Below are 17,477 nucleotides of genomic sequence, written 5' to 3'. Positions count from 1 at the left end.
TTGTATTAGGGTAGTTTAGGTTTTATAAATTTCTAATTTGATTAGGGGTAGTAGTCGCAACGACCTACTTAATCCCGCGATCAGGTACCTAAAGGTCGAGCTCTCTTATGCATAGGCAAAAAGGAAGCCCAAAGGGTAATGAGAATAGTCCACGAAGGAGTATGTGAAACTCATGTGAATGGCAAGATGCTAGTCCAAAAGATAATGCGCGAAGGATATTATTGGGCTACCATGAATAGGGACTGTTATCACTATGTGAAAAGATGTCCTAAATGCCAAATATACGCCAACTTGCAGCACGTTCCTCCATCACTTCTTTATACTTATACTTCACCATGGCCATTCTCAACATGGGGAATAGATATTATTGGAAAGATTACTCCTCCTAGGACAGGAAGTCACGAATACATCCTATTAGCAATCGATTACTTCACGAAGTGGGTCGAAGCAGCATCATATGCAAAACTCACTACAAAGCATGTAGCACTCTTTATCGAAAGAAACATTATATGTCGATATGGAGTCCCACATGAAATGATAAGTGACAATGGAACTCACTTTCGAGCTGAATGTGAAGAATTGCTACAAAAGTATGGTATTCAACACCATCATTCTTCCCCATATAGGCCTCAAGCAAATGGTGCGGTAAAAGCAGCCAATAAAACTTTAAAGACTATCATCGAGAACATGGTGGAAAATTACAAAGATTGGCCTGACAAACTCCACTTTGCTCTTTGGGGTTATCGCACGACAATTCTCTCATCAACAGGAAATACGCCATTCTCCTTAGTCTATGGAATGGATGTCGTACAGACTAGAAATACCTTCCCTACGCATTGCGTTGGAGAGTAAACTCGATGAAGTCGAATGGACTAGAGCAAGATATGAAGAGCTAATTCTACTTGATGAAAATGACTAGAAGCTCTACATCATACTCAATGTTACCAAACTTGTATGGCTAGGAACTTTAATAAAAAGGTCAAGACAAGAAACATCAAGGTAGGAGAATTGGTGTTAAAAGCATTAAGGAGGAATATTCTAAACCCAAGAGGCAAATTTAGGCCTAACTGGTCCGGACCATACATTGTCAAAATCATCATATCAGGAGGTGCTGCAAAGTTAACTGACATGGATGGTAATGAATTTTCAAACATGACAAATCTTGACCAACTTAAGAAGTACTACCCATAATTACTTGAGTAGGAAACTCAAGAGAGCTACGTTTGGCCTGATTCCTTAGGAAAGGATACGTAGGCAACCCTTTACAGGGTGCGACCACTTTAATTTTAACAAACATCGGTTCGTCAGCAACGGAACAGTTGGCGCACAAAGATTAAGTTCAGCGCGACACAACGCAGCTGTCGCATAGCAACAAAGGTCAGCGCATCGCGACAACTCTTATGGATGGCGACAAAGTCCGAATCGAAGCGCCAGATGTTCCACATTAATCTGGGCAAATTTCGGTATTTTTTTGAAATTTTCGACTTCCGTACTCGAATAATTTTCAAAATAATTCAAGTTGTTTTCATTGCTTTAAAAAAGAATTTTTAAATTTAAAAAGCTAAAAATGCATTAATAAAATAAAATAAAAATTACATTATTGATGGAATTTTAAAAAGCTTAAAAACATAATCGACTTATTTGTCTCATAAATTGAAAGAAAAACAATGCTCTAATCTATCTTCTCCTTCCTAGCTCTCTTCCAATTCTCGTCTGCTTCCTCTTCATCATCCATTACTTTTGCTAGTAAACACCCTTTTGAAGATCTACATTCAATCTTGGTGTCAATAGTTTCTCCAATAGCCATTACGCCGTGTTTCTTTTCGATCCACACTTTCTTTTCTGTAGAGTCAACCTTTATTTTTCCTTTACCTTTAGAACTCTTCTTCTTAGGCATGACAGGAGTCTTGAATTTAACTTTTTCACCCAGACGCTACTTAAGAGGTATTTTCTTTTCCCCTAAGCGGTCTTTCACATTGGTCTTATTAAGTTTCCGAGCTTTGTTCTTGTTCATTTTGAGATCGACCAAGCAACCATTGCTTCAAATCCCTGTACAAAGAAGGAGGAATCTTTTGGGTAACAACTTCCCATAAAGGTCTAGCACAATAATAATCATCAAACCTTTCTACATCCTGAGGAACAGGAAATTCGTAGGGACGACGAAGATCACCAAACGGAACAGTTTGAGCTAGACCTTATTGTCTCCTCACCCTGGAAGGATAATAAAAGGTCAACTTTGTCAAGCTAGGGAGACGACAAAAAGTTTGGCTATTGACACCAACCATCTTCTCAATCTTCCACCAAGGAACGACCCACTTGATGGAAAAGTCGCAAGATTCAAAAATCCTACTCCATTTCCGGCGGCCAATCTTTATGGAAAAGCGTTTCTTCCGTATTACAAAGCAATTTGGAATATAGTTGTCCACATTGTCAGGAGGGCCAATTAGTTCAAGCCTCTCCATTAGCCACATCTGTAAAAATTCAAATGCAAATATTTATTATTACTATATAAAGTTAAATATTTTTGATTTCCGTAATTAAAAATACTGATTTTCTACCTGTAATAATATTGGAGAACCTCGAAGAAGTGTTTTTAGATCCTTTTTCTGTTCATCTAAACCAAGCATGGTTTCTCTAACGATCAACGGCATTGGATTTCTGCCTGATTCAATTTGCTCCATGACAGGTGCTAAAATAGCTTGACCCTCATTAATATTACCACTAGTAAGAAGATTTTGATTCAATATGCAAAAAAGGAAGGCTCTTCTCCTATAAGCATGAAAAGATTTGGAGCGTGGTCTATCAAAATAAAAGCGTGCAAATTCTTTCAAATTCACTATGTTACCATGCACAATATATTTCAAATCCTTGTCCTTAAGGTTAAGGAAACACTTAAAATCTTTATAATAATACTCGCTTACTTTTAGAATTACTGCAAGATTTAGGGAAGGGAAGCCTAGTATGGCACCAAATTCTACCGGTAAAGGACAGATTTCATCATAACCAAATCTAAAGCAGTGAGTATCTGAATCCCTATATTCTAAGGCGGTATGAATAAAGTCTATGTCAAGATTTACCCCCTTTATACCATAGATACCCCCCATATGGAAAAAGTTAAGTTCTTTTCTCTCTTTAGCAGTCAAAGACCGGCACCACTCATGAGTGAAATCGCTGAAACTCTTAGACATAATCCCAGCGTCAACGATAGAAATCACGCATCGCGTGATGCCTGTCGCATCGCGCCAGCCAAGATCCGGTTGCGCCAGCCTTGCTCGCTACGCAAACCAAGTTTTCTTGACTTTGACTCAGTTTTGTACTAGGATTTTACGCTTTTATCCTTTCTTTTCAGAAAATTAGCCAAATCCGTCCTCACTGTAAAATTTTTATAATATTTTTGACAAATCTTTAGTTTAATCAAGTTTAAGCTTGATTTTTTTTCTCTTTTTTTGGGGGAGAAAGTCGGATACCCTCCATAGATAATAAAAATGACGGAAATTTTTGCACAAAATTAGTCATAATTTTTTCACACTTGCTTGCATAAATAAAACGAAAAATAAAAATGCAAAGCTAAAAATAAAAATAGAAATCATATATATACAAGCATCCGAGTCAAATAAAGCAAGTCCTACAAGGTCAAAATAAATACAAATACAGGTACATCTATGATGGTGGACCCGCAAATCTAAAGGAGCACCAAACATGTCAAAAAACTGTACAGTCCGAGGAGTCAATCCCTCGCCAGCAGCCTGATCAGAAGGAGCCGAAGACGAGAGAGTAGGGCCAGCCTTTCCAGGCTCACCTTGCTGCACTCCTAAATGTTGAGGCTGCTGCGACGACGAGCCAACCTCGTACGTCCCACCACCCACTAAAGGAGCTGTTGTCATGCCTCCTTGGCCAGCCGGCCCCCCGATGCACTTTCAGACGAGGAGCCAGAACCCTCTAATTTGACAGTATGATCCGACTCTAATCGACCGCCCTGATTCCCAGCCGAGGTTCAACGACGCCTCGAGTCAGATCCCGATAACACTCTCCTAGTTTCAGGTCTCGTACGAGTGCGCGTCGGAGGAATGGGCTGAAACACAAAAAGTAAATCTAGTCAAGCACAGAAGGGCAAATATAAACATAAAAGAAGTCAAGAGAAATACCTCCATGCCGTCGTCACCACGACGACATATAGCTCGGTTGCTCAACCTCATGAGCTGGTACCGAAAGGTGTCCATGCCCCTCGCCATCCTCAGCATCACCTCGCGAGAAAACTGCCAAGTCACAAAGCCAGAGATAACCAAAGAAATCACACGACAAAGATAATAGATAAAGTGACTCACTAAAGTCTGGTGTCGAGGAATCGACTCCTCTACGAAGTGCCATGGCTTAGGGGCCAAGGGAACCATCTCCTCAACAGGAACAAAAGTGCCCTGGTAGACGATGGATACCGGTGGAGGCACGAAATCTCTGGTCGAAGCCTGTCGAATCAAACCCGAATAATTAGGATTGACTTGGGGGCTATCAAATGAACAAATGGAAAATGCAAAAAGCATACCTCTCTCGGCTCTAGCAAGGTGGTGGAGCCAAGCATGGCAAAAGGCTCTCCTCATAGAAACACTCCGAATGGATATGACTCCTCCAATCTGAACCCGTTGATGTCCTAGCCGCCCGGGCTCTCAACCTCTTCTGATCGAACATGTGACTAGGAGGGCGAGAAGGAACTATAGGGGACTCTAAGGAGTGCTGAGTCGCAACTCTCTTGAGATAGACCGCAGCATCGTATGTCCCCTGAAAATACCGACGCTGAGCAGTGTACTGCACGGCCAATGCAGGAAGGACAAAGTCATCCCACGACCGAAATCGAACCTCGGGCTCCTACAAGATGAACATCCATAAGCTCCAATTCCGCTAAGGGTAAAAAATAAACGCAGAGTGTTAAGAAGAATACTGAGAGAAGTAACTCTCGAACACGAGCAGTAGCGGTCTGGTCGTTCACACGGCCTCCACAACTGGCGGCAATGGGGAGCGCACGAGGCGAATGCCTCGCTGGTGAAAAAGAAGGGAAATACTCGTAGAACCAGACTTGTGAGACAAGATAAAGTGTCAGCAAAAGCTAAACACAGAACCAAAAACAAGCTCTGGTTATAAGAAATATACCTCTACGATCCCCCAGATACTGGAAAGCGTGACTTCCCCGTCCAAACTACGATGGCGAAAAGCGAGTCGGAATCCAAGCAGGAAGTCAGCATAGGCCAAGCTGGCCCAATCATATGATCTGACCATGCGAAGATCACGAAGAGCAGGCAAGTAGTAGAGTAGCACACGGATACCCTTGTCAGGGGAAAAGGTCCCCGATAAAACGATCAAGGCAAAGATGCGTACCTGTTGCTCAAGGGTAGTCGCACCGTCCAGAAAAGCCTCCATCAGCATGGTCCGACGAATACACCGAGTGCTGATCTGTGTCGATTGAGCCTCGGCACGAGCTCGAATGGCTATGAGGTCGATCAACTCCTCTATCTCCGGAAAGTAAACAGTGATGTCGCTGCCGAAAGGGACCGCGGTCGCCCGAAACTCTAAACCAGTAATAAGAGAAAAATCGAGAGGAGTGATAAACATTTCACCCCACAGAAAATGAAAAGTGTTAGTGGTGTCCAAAAAGAACTCCATTAGAGCTCGAACTAAGCAGCGGCCCGACGAGAAAGAGTGCACGGCCCGCGTAGTCAGTAGAAGAGGAGTCAGACCGCAAGACTCCCAAAGCTTGCGTAACTCAATGTTGTTGCGAAAATATAGGTTGTATATCTGACCGACAGATACGTTGCCTGAGCCGTGACAACGAATACAGTCGCCTGTCATCCCGAGCCGCACACGCTCTGAGATGTAAAGATGAGGAGCAAAGTAGAGAGTGCACTCATTCCACTCAGGGAACTCTCTTAAGCTGGTAGAAGCTCCCTCGCCTCTATCAACAATCTTGTCTTCCCGATGAGCGTCACGGGAGCGAAAACCAGAGCCGCGATGTCTAGCCATGCTAAATTATGAAAAATGATGATAAATCAAAGGTTTTATAGTATCCAAGGTTCGCCTAGCCGCATGATATTATGTTCTAAAAAAAAAACAGAGTACGTAGTACTAAAAAAGAGTATGATTTTGATTCAAGCAGAAATAGCATTTTCAAGTAATTAAACAATTTCTTACAATACTATAGCAAAAATTATGACAAATTGAGTATGGATAGCTGGAAAGAGCATCAAGAATTAGCAACATTATTCTCACGAACTCAAAGGAGTCAACAATTGCAAAATGTTCGTTTCTTCACCAAATTGAGTCAAACAAGTCTCAAAACACTCTCAAGGAAATATACAAGTATAAGCAAATAGATTCATGACATAAAATTCAATAAACACGGCAAATTAAGCAACATAAGTTTTAAATTTTCGAAAAACTCACGAGCAAATATGCACAAAATTGTGCAAAACCGAGGTGAGTTTGAAGGAAACTTATATGGATCAGGAAAGTAGAGATCGAAAGCTTCAATTTGCAAGAAACTCGAGCAAATTCGGTTGAGAAACGAGCAAGAACGAGTAAGATGAAGTTTTTGCAAGAAACTCGAGCAAAATGAACAGCAGCAGCGAAATGAAGGAGAAGGGGTTTAAATCCGGAAAACCCGACTCTGTCGCGACAAGATATATGCGTGGCGACAGCAGGTTCCTACGCGCGCTGGCTCAGCGACAAGACATATGGCCCCCATACTCGATTATGTGGACCTCATACAGCAGTTTGGATTCCTTGGTACGCCAGTTAGCCCCTATAAGCAAATTGACATGATTAGTAGTCGGCTCGATTACAATCGCAATAGGTGATCGGCCTGACAACGATTGTCTCATTTAGCTTAAAGCCTCTAAGTATTGGCTCATCACAAGCACCAAGGAAATGTTTCACAAAGCAAGTATAATCACCGAGGTAATGGTTCACAAGTAAGCACAAGCGCCAAAGTACCGGCTCATTACAAAATACGCCTAGGTACTGGCACAACAAGGAATCACAATGAAGTAACAACAAATAGCAAAGCAAAGTATTAGCGCTGAGGATTAATAAGCAGTGATCTTCGATAACTTTCCTAAGAAAGTTATCACGCAAAACTGAGGATCATTACAAGCAGAATGGTCTTCGACGACGTTTCCTAGCATGTGGAGGGTTGTCACAAACAAGTGAAGAAGACTACAAGCAGAGTCAACTTCGATGACGGAAGTTGTCATAAAAGTGGAAGATGGCTACAAGCAGAGTTATCTTCGATCGTGTTCCCTAGCTTGCGGAAGATGGTCACAAAGCGGCAGAAGAGTGCTACAAACAGAGAAATCTTCGATGGTGTTCCCTAGCTTGAGGAGGACTGTCACAGCGGAAATTAAAGGTAGGTACAAGCAGAGCAGTCTTCAGGCGATGTCCCCTAGCTTGTGGAGGTCGTCATAAATTCAGCAACAAAATCGGTTACCCTAGAGACGTGTGCTCGACGGTATACGTGTTTCTTAACTCTTTTATCTGTTTAACTAATTCTAGTTTGCAGGTATCAGCGTTACAAGAATGATTTAGGATCGCAGAACGTTCTAAATTATTCTCCATCCCTATCGCTAATTTGGGTCTGAAATGGTTTTATGGCCCAATGATCTAGTGGAGGGCCCATTAATTATTGTTCCTAAAATTATTAGGATTAATTATAGTCTTCTAGAATAGTCTAGAAGGTTATTTTGAGTTCTAATAGCATTAGGATTGGTAATTAATATCTTTGATAATTGATGAATTTGGTTTGAAATAAACAAGTGTTTTGTTTTGATAAAATCTGATTTGAAATTGATTTAAACGGAGTTTTAATTGGTTAATTATATTAAGAAAAGGATTCCGTACAAAGCGTGTTTTATCTTTTAATTGTCGCAAAATGACAAGCCTGTCGCCAAACGACAGAGCTTGGCGCCATGCGTGGTTCCTGTTGCATAGCGACAGACTCTGTCGCTCGCGACAGGGAGCAGTTTTATTCCAATTCAAATTCTGATATGTCTCTATCGATTCCGGACTATTTTCTTATAAATAGGGGTCGTATTTTCCCGTTTTTATTCATCAACAATTCACAATCATCAACAACCATGTAATTCAATTCTTTCTCCCTCTTTCTAAACCTTCCCCTTTTTATAAAATTCCGCATTCACGAGTTCTAGACACACCTAGCCAAGTTCGAAGTTGCCTTCGGCCTAGACGTGAAAGGTTGATAATTTTTGAGGGTTTGGTCCCAAATCCCTATTTCAATTATTTAATTTAATTGTTTGATTTAATATTTTACTTGAAGTTACTAACGTGTGTATTTTGTTATAAGAAAGAAATACGAGGCATCCAAGTAAGTTGTTTTAATTGCTCTTTTTCTATAGAATTCATGCTTTAATTATATTACTTCCTAGTACCATGTTTAGGTTGCTTCCTAATATTTCTAATATCATGTTAGTATAATGTTAGGGATTAAAGCTTTGATCTTTAATGCTTAGTGACATGCTAGGATTTGTTATTAATCTTGTTAGTATCATGCCTACGATCTTTCTAATATTAGTATGCTTTGATGAGATTGAGAATAATATTATGATGATGATTGTTGTTATGTTGCTTGATATATATTGTTGTTATTGCTTGATCACGCCCTCTCTTGCATGTTTAAAGGGAATTTGTACTTGTAATCACGCTTAATAAGATAATTAATAATCTTGCTTAGGTTAATATGATTATAATTCGAGTGATCGCCAATAATAGTTTTTTTTGTGCATTAATATACAACCAACATAGATTAAACAGGTTTAGGGTTAATATATTGATTGTATGTTAGTCAGAAAGCGCAAATGAATATGAGAAGAATAAAGTAGAGGCCTATAATTAGGGCAGGTTCAATCTCTTTTAGGTTGGATTTGTACCTTCATCCCCGAATATCCAGTCATGGTTCCGGACCACTATGGAGTTAGCGATCTCATGGATCGTGAAGGGGTGTAACCTTCACCCTGTGAACGATTTATGAGTTCCTAAAACTTGTTGGCGACTCTTTTGCTCTAGCTTCCTTCCCTTTGGACGCCACCATGCTTAAGTGTATGATCACAGTGGGGCTCAAGTGTGGGATGCTTGAAATATTCCCTACATTATCCTATTTATAAAAAACGTCCAATCCAGTTTAGTATAGTCCATAATCAGGGTCAAATAATTGTGTAGTTGTATGGGGCTTGAAAAGACCTTTCCAACTATATTTTGTAAGCCCAATTCCGAGTTATAATGAGGAAGTTATGGTGAAAATACTAAAATGGGTCTAAATGAGTTTGATGTGCGACCCAATGATCATGTGGAGGGTCCATTAATCTTAATTATATTTATAAAAAAATTAGGTTTAATTAGAATCTTCTATAAGTTTCTAAAAGATCTTAATTATCCTTTTTAAAAAGAAAAGATAAAGAGTTTAAAATTGAATAAAACTCCTCTTTTTGAAAGTACTAATTTTATTCGAAATGAAAGACGTTCAAAGATGATCAGATATTATTTTCATGCCTCATAAATTTTATCCAAATGTTAAATGATTGAATAGCTCTTGAAATTATCTTTCCAATGATATATTATAATATTAATTCCGAGCTATAACCAAAAAGATATGAAAGAAATACGAAACTCTATCCAAAATTGACACCTTTCCACTATTTCGGTTATATCTTTTATTCTACCAAAGATTTTAATTTGATTCCAATTGGATTAGAAAGTAGACTTCAAGAGAATTCCAACGACATATTATATGACTTATGACTTATTTTAACTTCTTGATCAAAAGTTATGATAAAAACAAAATCCGGAAAAAAATTGTATTTATCGCGCCGCGATGGTCCCATCGCGCCGCGATACTTTATATCTTGCCGTGTCAATAAGAATTTTACTCCGATTCGAATTCTAAATCTTTTCTATCGTTTATGGATGTTTTTCTCTATAAATAAGATTGATTTTCTCTGTTTTAGATCACCAACATTCAACAATCATCTTTCTATTCTCTCTCTCTTAAAGCTAGAAGCTTATTATTTCTTTCTCTTTCTTGATTTTCTAAACCTTTTCAAAAGCTTTTCAAAATACACAATTCCTCCATCACGAGACTTAGACACACCTAGCCTAACTCAAAGTTCCCTTAGGACTCGACGTTAAAGGTTGATAGTTCTGAGGGTTTGGTCCCAAATCTAATTTCAATTATTTAAATTAATTGTTTGATTTAATATTTTTATTGAAGTTACAAACGTGTGTATTGTTTTGATAGAAAGAGATACGAGGTAAAAAAGGATTCTAACGCTCATTGCAAGTACCATCAAGGTAAGGGGTATACTACCGAGAGTTGTTGGAAGCTAAAAGAGGCCATCCAATATTTGATTGATAATAACAAGGTTCCCATATCTCCAGCTGGCAAAAAGACCGAATGATGATAGAGCACAAGACACGAGGCGAGCTTCAATGATAAGATTTCGTGACCTCTTTTTCTATATTTTTATTCCTCCTTTCCCCAATAATTCTAGCATAGGCATTCCTCATCTTCCTCATTAGATTTATTAAGAATTTTTTTTTTTATCCTTTTCCATTTTAATAAAATAAGAATTTCTTTTCTTGCATATGATCATTGCATTGCATTGCATTAAAAAAAAATCCATGTCGAACTAAGCACAAGGTATACTAGTGATTTGAGGCACCCCTTGTAGCCATATCATATCACTTTCACCTTTCAAATATACAATCCTTTCTTGATAAAACATTTTGAGCCTCGTCTAACAAAAGACCTTTCTTTTTTCAACCCACATCTACCTAACCTTGGGATGGGATGTTGTGTAACTTATGCAAGTACTAAATACAAAAGCTTTAGTGATTTTACCTAGATCTCAAAAATTCAAAAAAGCAAAAAATAATAAAGTGTGCAAAAGGGCAAGTGTTCCAATGTCGTTGATATGAACATGTCTTTGATATGAATACGTCTCAAATTACATCTCTTATCGAGTGCTCGGTACCGTGCTTGAGAAACATGAATGCGAAGTAAGTGATAGACCGCATGATCAAAATTGCCTACACTTATCAAAATTAAAAAAATTGCAAAAGCAAAAAAAGAGAGAGTAAAAATATAAACAAAAGAGAGTTCAAAAGTGAAAAACCTCAAGCATAAAAATACCAAGATTCAAAAGCAAGGTTGCACACCTTGAGAGCTTATCTAGGGTCTTGAGCCTTTATCCCCTTCTTCTTCAACCTTTAGCTTAACCACGTTACAACCCTTAAAAGACCTCTTTGAGGTGTACACACACTTGTGCGAGGTTCGGCTAGAACTACGTTCGGCCTGATTCCTAATGGATACATAGGCAACCTCACATTGAGGTGCAACCGTAATAAAAATGCATTTATATTCATATTTACATTCATCATGATCATATTAAGGGATCTCCAATGCTCATCCCTATCCATTTAGAGCTAGACTTGGGGGCTTGATCCCTACATCATTAGCCTACCCAGCCCAAGAGTCACCATCATTTGATTCTTTTTGAAATACTTTTCTACACCGTTAGCCTTTGCGGCCAAACTTTAGTGTCACTTTCATACACATCACAGATACATGGCTAAATAAACCTTCCCTTAGGAACCTTTTGTCATGAAGTCTTAACACAACTTTAAAGCTTGCCTTTTTATACCAAAATCACTCACTATCATAATCATCATTACATCACAAAGCACGAATTACTTAGCCTCCGAGCCTAAGCTATCAAAAACTTTCATCATCGAGTCATCAACTAGGATAGCCTAGGATGCTATAATCCTTTCAACATGAGATACAACATCAATGCATACACTTGACTAAGCTCATTCAACATGCACCACAAACGTTCAAACACTTCACTTCGATTCTTTTTCGTGTCTTTCTTTTTCGGGAGAAAGTCGGTACCCTCCACAAAAATGACGGAAATTTTTTGCTTTTTCTTCATTTTCGAGTCGCACGAGAAAAATCACAATACAATGCTCACACGAGTCATGTACATTGAGTCATGTCGTGTTACAACACATTGAGTCGAGTTAATTTAAACACACCGAGTCACAAGTACCCTAAACCTTGAGTCAACCTCAAGTCAACCAAACAAAATGAGTCAAACATAGCAAGCCTTAGGTTAACCCTAAGAAAAACATAAGCAAAGTTCTGTAGTCCAAAACATAGATGCAGGTGCACTAAGTCCCAGACGGACAAGTGATCTTTACGAAGGTCTAAGGCAAATGACGCTAGTTTTTTCAAGACATGATAAGCTATCACTTTCAAGGCGTGAAGACGAGAGAATTTGACAAGACGACTCAAGGCGTAGTGATCTTCGACAACATTCCCTAGGATGAAAAATTTGTCCCCCGATTTGAGAGTATAGCTTAAGGCGAAGCAATCTTGGATGGCGTTCCCTAAGATGTGGAGGCTGTCGAACAAAACAACTTTGATTCAACAAGAATTTATTGTGTCCTGAGGCATGGACGACTCACACAACAAGTTTCTCTAGGCGAAGAGATCCATAATTACCGGACAAGTTTTCCCAAGATGAAGAAAAATTGTCGATTGATGCACACTTCTCAAGGCGTAGAAGTAGGCGATTGCATCCCAAGGCGTGGGTACTTAGTGGTATTTCACTTGCGAGCTACTCAAGGCGTAGAGGCTCATGGCAGGACTCTCAAGGCGTAGAAACTGTTAAACTATTAGACTTCCCAAGACGTGGAAAATCATCATTCAGAAGACTGCTCAAGACGAAGGAGTCTACGACATGTTGCCCGAGGCGAGGAAATTTGTCGTCATTCATTTGTGAGTTGCTCAAGGGGTAGAAGCTCACGATAAGGATTCCCAAGACGTGGAGGACCGTCATCCAATGGATCGCTTGAGACGTAGTGGTTCAGTGGTTCACAATAAGAATTCTCGAAGCGTGGAAGATTGTCATTCAGTGGATTACTCAAGGCATGGTGATTCGCGATAGAATTCCCGAGGCGTGGGAGATTGTCATTCAGTGGATCACTCAGGGCATAATGGTTCGCGATAGGATTCCCGAGACGTGAAAGATTATCACTGCAAAACTGAAGATAGCTACAAGAAGCGGTCTTCGGCGATGTTCCCTAGCTTGTGGAGGTCGTCACAACATGAATGCTGCAACAAACAAAATCGGTTACTCTAGAGACGTGTGCTCGACGGTGCAAGATACACATTTCTAACTCTCTTATCATCTTAACTAATGCTAGTTTGCAAATATCGACGTTACAAGAATGATTTAGGATCGCAGAACGTTCTGAATCATTCTCCGTCCCTATCACTACTTTGACTTTTGTTTTCGAAAATTTTGTTTCTCCAAACTCAGTCAAAGTGGGGGCTTATGTAGCCACCAAACTATGTCTCCCCAAAAACCGAACCTAGCGATGAGTAATTTTCACGTCATTGAATATCGAGCAAGGTGAAATGTTGAAGAGTCTCGTGAATTCTTTTATTTTCTAAAATGTTTTAATAAAAATAATTCATTTCTGTTTTCGAAAATCATTCATTTCGTATCCTACTTATGAAATCGTCCAATCTAGTTTAGTATAATCCATAATCAGGGTACAATAATTGTGTAGTTGGATGGGGCTTGAAAAGAACTTTCCAACGATATATTATAAGCCCAATTCCGAGTTATAATGAGGAAGTTATGGTCAAAATACTAAACTGGGTCTAAACGAGTTTGATGTGCGTCCCAATGATCATGTGGAGGGTCCATTAATCTTAATTATATTTATAAACCAATTAGGATTAATTAGAATCTTCTATAAGTTTCTTAAAGATCTTAATTATACTTTTTCAAAAGATAAGATAAAGAGTTTGAGATTGAATAAAACTCCTCTTTTTGAAAGTCCTAATTCTATTCGAAATGAAAGACGTTCAAAGATGATCAGATATTATTTTCGTGCCTCATAATTTTTATCCAAATCTTAAATGGTTGGATATCTCTTGAAATTATCTTTCCAATGATACATTATAATATTAATTCCGAGCTATAACGAAAAAGATATGAAAGAAATACGAAACTCTATCCAAAACTGACACCCTTCCACTATTTCGGCCGTATCTTTTATTCTACAAAAGATTTTAATTTGATTCTAATTGGGTTCCAACGACATATTATATGCCTTATTTTGAATTCTAGATCAAAAGTTATGATATAAACAAAATTCGCAAAAAAACTGTTTTATAGCGCCGCGATACTTGTTATATTGCCGTGTCAATAGGAATTTTACTCCGATTCGAATTCTAACTCTTTTCTATCATTTCCGGATGCTTTTCTCTATAAATAGGAATGATTTTCTCCGTTTTAGATCACTAACAATCAACAATCATCTTTCTATTCTCTCTCTCTTAAACCTAGAAGCTTATTCTTTCTTTCTATTTCTTGATTTTCTAAAACTTTACAAAACCTTTTCAAAATACACAATTCCTCCATCACGAGACTTAGACACACCTAGCAAAGCTCAAAGTTGCCTTAGACCTCGACGTTAAAGGTTGATAGTTCTGAGGGTTTAGTCCCAAATCTAATTTCAATTATTTAAATTAATTGTTTGGTTTAATATTTTTATTGAAGTTATTAACGTGTGTATTGTTTTGATAGAAAGGGATACGAGCCAACAAAGTGAGTAATTTAATTGTTATATCTTTAAAAAGCATGCTTAAATTCTTTTAATTCCTAGTATCATGCTAGGATGTTATTTATTGCTTTCTAGTATCATGTATAGGTTGCTTCTTATTTTCTTCTATCATGTTAGTATCATGTTAGGGATATAGCTTTGATCTTTATTGTTTAGTGACATGCTAGGATTTGTTATTAATCTTGTTAGTATCATGCCTAGGATCTTGCTAATATTATGCTTTGATAAGATTGAGAATACTATTATAATGATGATTTGTTGTATCAATATTATGATGTCGCTTGATATTATTGTTATTGCTTGATCACACCCTCTCTTGCAGGTTTAAAGGGAATTTGTACTTGAAATCACCCTTAATAAGATAATTAATAATTTTATTTAGGCTAATATGATTGTAATTTAAGTGATCGCTAATAATAGATTTGTTTATGCATTAATATTCAACCAACATAGATTAAACAGGTTTAGGATTAATATATTGATTACATGTTAGTCAGAAAGCGCACATGAATATAAGAAAAATAAAATAGATGCCTATTTTTAGGAAAGGTTCGATCTCTTTTAGGTTGGATTTGTACCTTCATCCCTGAATATCCAGTCATGGTTCAGGGCCACTATGGAGTTAGCGATCTCATGAATCGTGAAGGGGTATAACCTTCACCCTGGGAACGGTTTACAAGTTCCTAAAACTTGTTGGCGACACTTTTGCTCTAGCTTCCTTCCCTTTGGACGCCACCATGCTTAAGTGTATGATCATAGTGGGGTTCAAGTATGGGATGCTTGAAATATTCCCTAAACCTTGCGATTTTCCTTTGAATGTCAGTCGTAGGGACCTCTAGCTTGACCCTTGGAAATAACTTTACAAGTGATTTTGATTGCATATGCAACCTTCCCTCATATTGTTCGATTGGTTGAATTCTTACCCAATTAGTATGATTGTCGTGAATGCATGTGGATCCTAATTCCCTAACATCTTTAATATTGTTCTTTATATTCATTTAGTAGCATTGTTTAGTTTGTTTAGACCAACCCTTATCTAGACTTGGAGATAGCTTAACTTGAGACTTTAGCTTATACCTCATTCCCTTGGGTTCGACCCGGACTTACCCCTATACTTAGGGCTGGGTTTGGTTATAAATTTGGTTTTGATCGGGGGATACTTAGAATTCAACGACCTAGGTTTTCCTCCCGTAAAAAATGGCGCCGTTGCTGGGGAATGGCATGGTTATTTGCTATTGCTGATTGAGTCTATTCCATCTTACTTGAAAATACAAAAAGATTTTCTTTCTTTTAGGCTACATTTGTAGCCGTGCTACTAACCTTTTCTTTGAGATTGTATGCGTAGATCTTGTGTTCATTCTCTATTGCCTTTTGATCTGGAAATTGAAAGGACAATTACAAAGTTGAGAGTTGCTAGACGTTCTCCAAGGCAAGAAGAGGAGCAAGTCATCATGGGAGATAACCAAAGAGTGGCATTAAAGGAGTTGGGAGTTTTGGGAGCCTATAGGTATGAGAGTGGGATTGCTCTACCTACAACACCGGCAAAAGATTTTGAGATTAGACCGGCCATGATTATCTTGATGGTAAGGCGTCAATTTAGTGGTGAAAAGCATGAGAGTCCCCTCAACCATCTTAAGGAATTTGAGAAGTATTGCAACACTATCAAAGTAAGTGGGGTTTCTCAAGAGTTTATTCGCCTTAAGCTTTTCCCTTTTTCTCTCATTGGACGTGCATTTGAGTGGTTGGACAAGGAGATGAAACCAAAATCCTTAAGGACATGGGATGAGGTGACAAAAGAGTTTTTATCTCGATTCTATTCTTAAAAGAAGACGGTCGAAGCAAGAGATCTCATTCAAAGATTCAAGCAAAAACCCAATAAAAGTCTTTATGAGGCATGGGAGAGGTACAAGGAATACCAAAGAGAGTGCTCACACCATGGGATTCCTACCTATCAAGTCATCCAAGTCTTCTATGGCGGTCTAAGCCCTCGTGGAAAATCTTACCTTGATGCGGGAGCCGGAGGACCAATAATGAACAAGATGGAGGAGGAGGTGGTGGACATAATTAAAGATGTAGTGAGGTATTATATGGGTTGGCAAGATGATGAGAGTGAAACAATAAGCAAAAGTGGTACTTTGGTGTACTCGGTTGATCACATCAATGCCATCAAGAACTTGTCCTCACAAATCTCGGAATTAGGGAAAGAAATGACCTCCATCAAAGCCAAACTTGAGAGTGCTTCATCACAAGCACCAATTCTTCCCTCCCAAAATAAGGGGAGAGGTACATTTCCTAACTTAAATTTCCTTCCCCTTCTAGCAACATGTCTAGGGGCTATATGTTTTATGATTTGTGTGATTCATATGATCATGATGCTTCAAATTGTCCTAATACTTCTTTTGATGGATGTGATGACTATGTTGGCAATGAGAATGAACATGTGAATTATGTGTCTAATAACAATGTTGGACCTAGATTTGATAATCAAAGAAATAATGGGAATAGGAACTATCATAATGGGAATTTTGATAATTATAACCACAATGGGGGTTATGAATACCAAGGAAACCAAGGTTTCTGAGGCAACTATAACCACCAAGGTCATGGTGGTCAAAACCAAGGCCAAGGATATGAGAACCATAATCAAAATTATGGTAGTCATAACCAAAATGGCCAAAATCAAGGTCGGGGCACTTAGAGTAACCAAAATCGGGGCATTTTCAAAACAACAATCAAAGGGGTCCCCCACCCGGTTTCACTCCAAAGGTTCAAGGTCAAAATCT

At 38.6% G+C, this 17,477-nt stretch overlaps 1 non-coding gene across 1 annotated transcript; it reads right to left on the bottom strand.

Moving 5' to 3' along the window:
- Positions 1–16,530: 16,530 nt before the first annotated feature.
- LOC145569728 (small nucleolar RNA R71) lies at positions 16,531–16,636 on the bottom strand. The gene has a single exon (XR_014096270.1). It is a non-coding gene; the product is annotated as a small nucleolar RNA R71 (small nucleolar RNA).
- Between the last annotated feature and the right edge of the window lie 841 nt (positions 16,637–17,477).

The sequence above is a fragment of the Chenopodium album genome, chromosome 11 (genome assembly GCF_948465745.1).
Source record: "Chenopodium album chromosome 11, dcCheAlbu1.1, whole genome shotgun sequence".
NCBI lineage: Eukaryota > Viridiplantae > Streptophyta > Magnoliopsida > Caryophyllales > Amaranthaceae > Chenopodium > Chenopodium album.
This window is presented reverse-complemented; position numbering and strand designations above follow the sequence as displayed.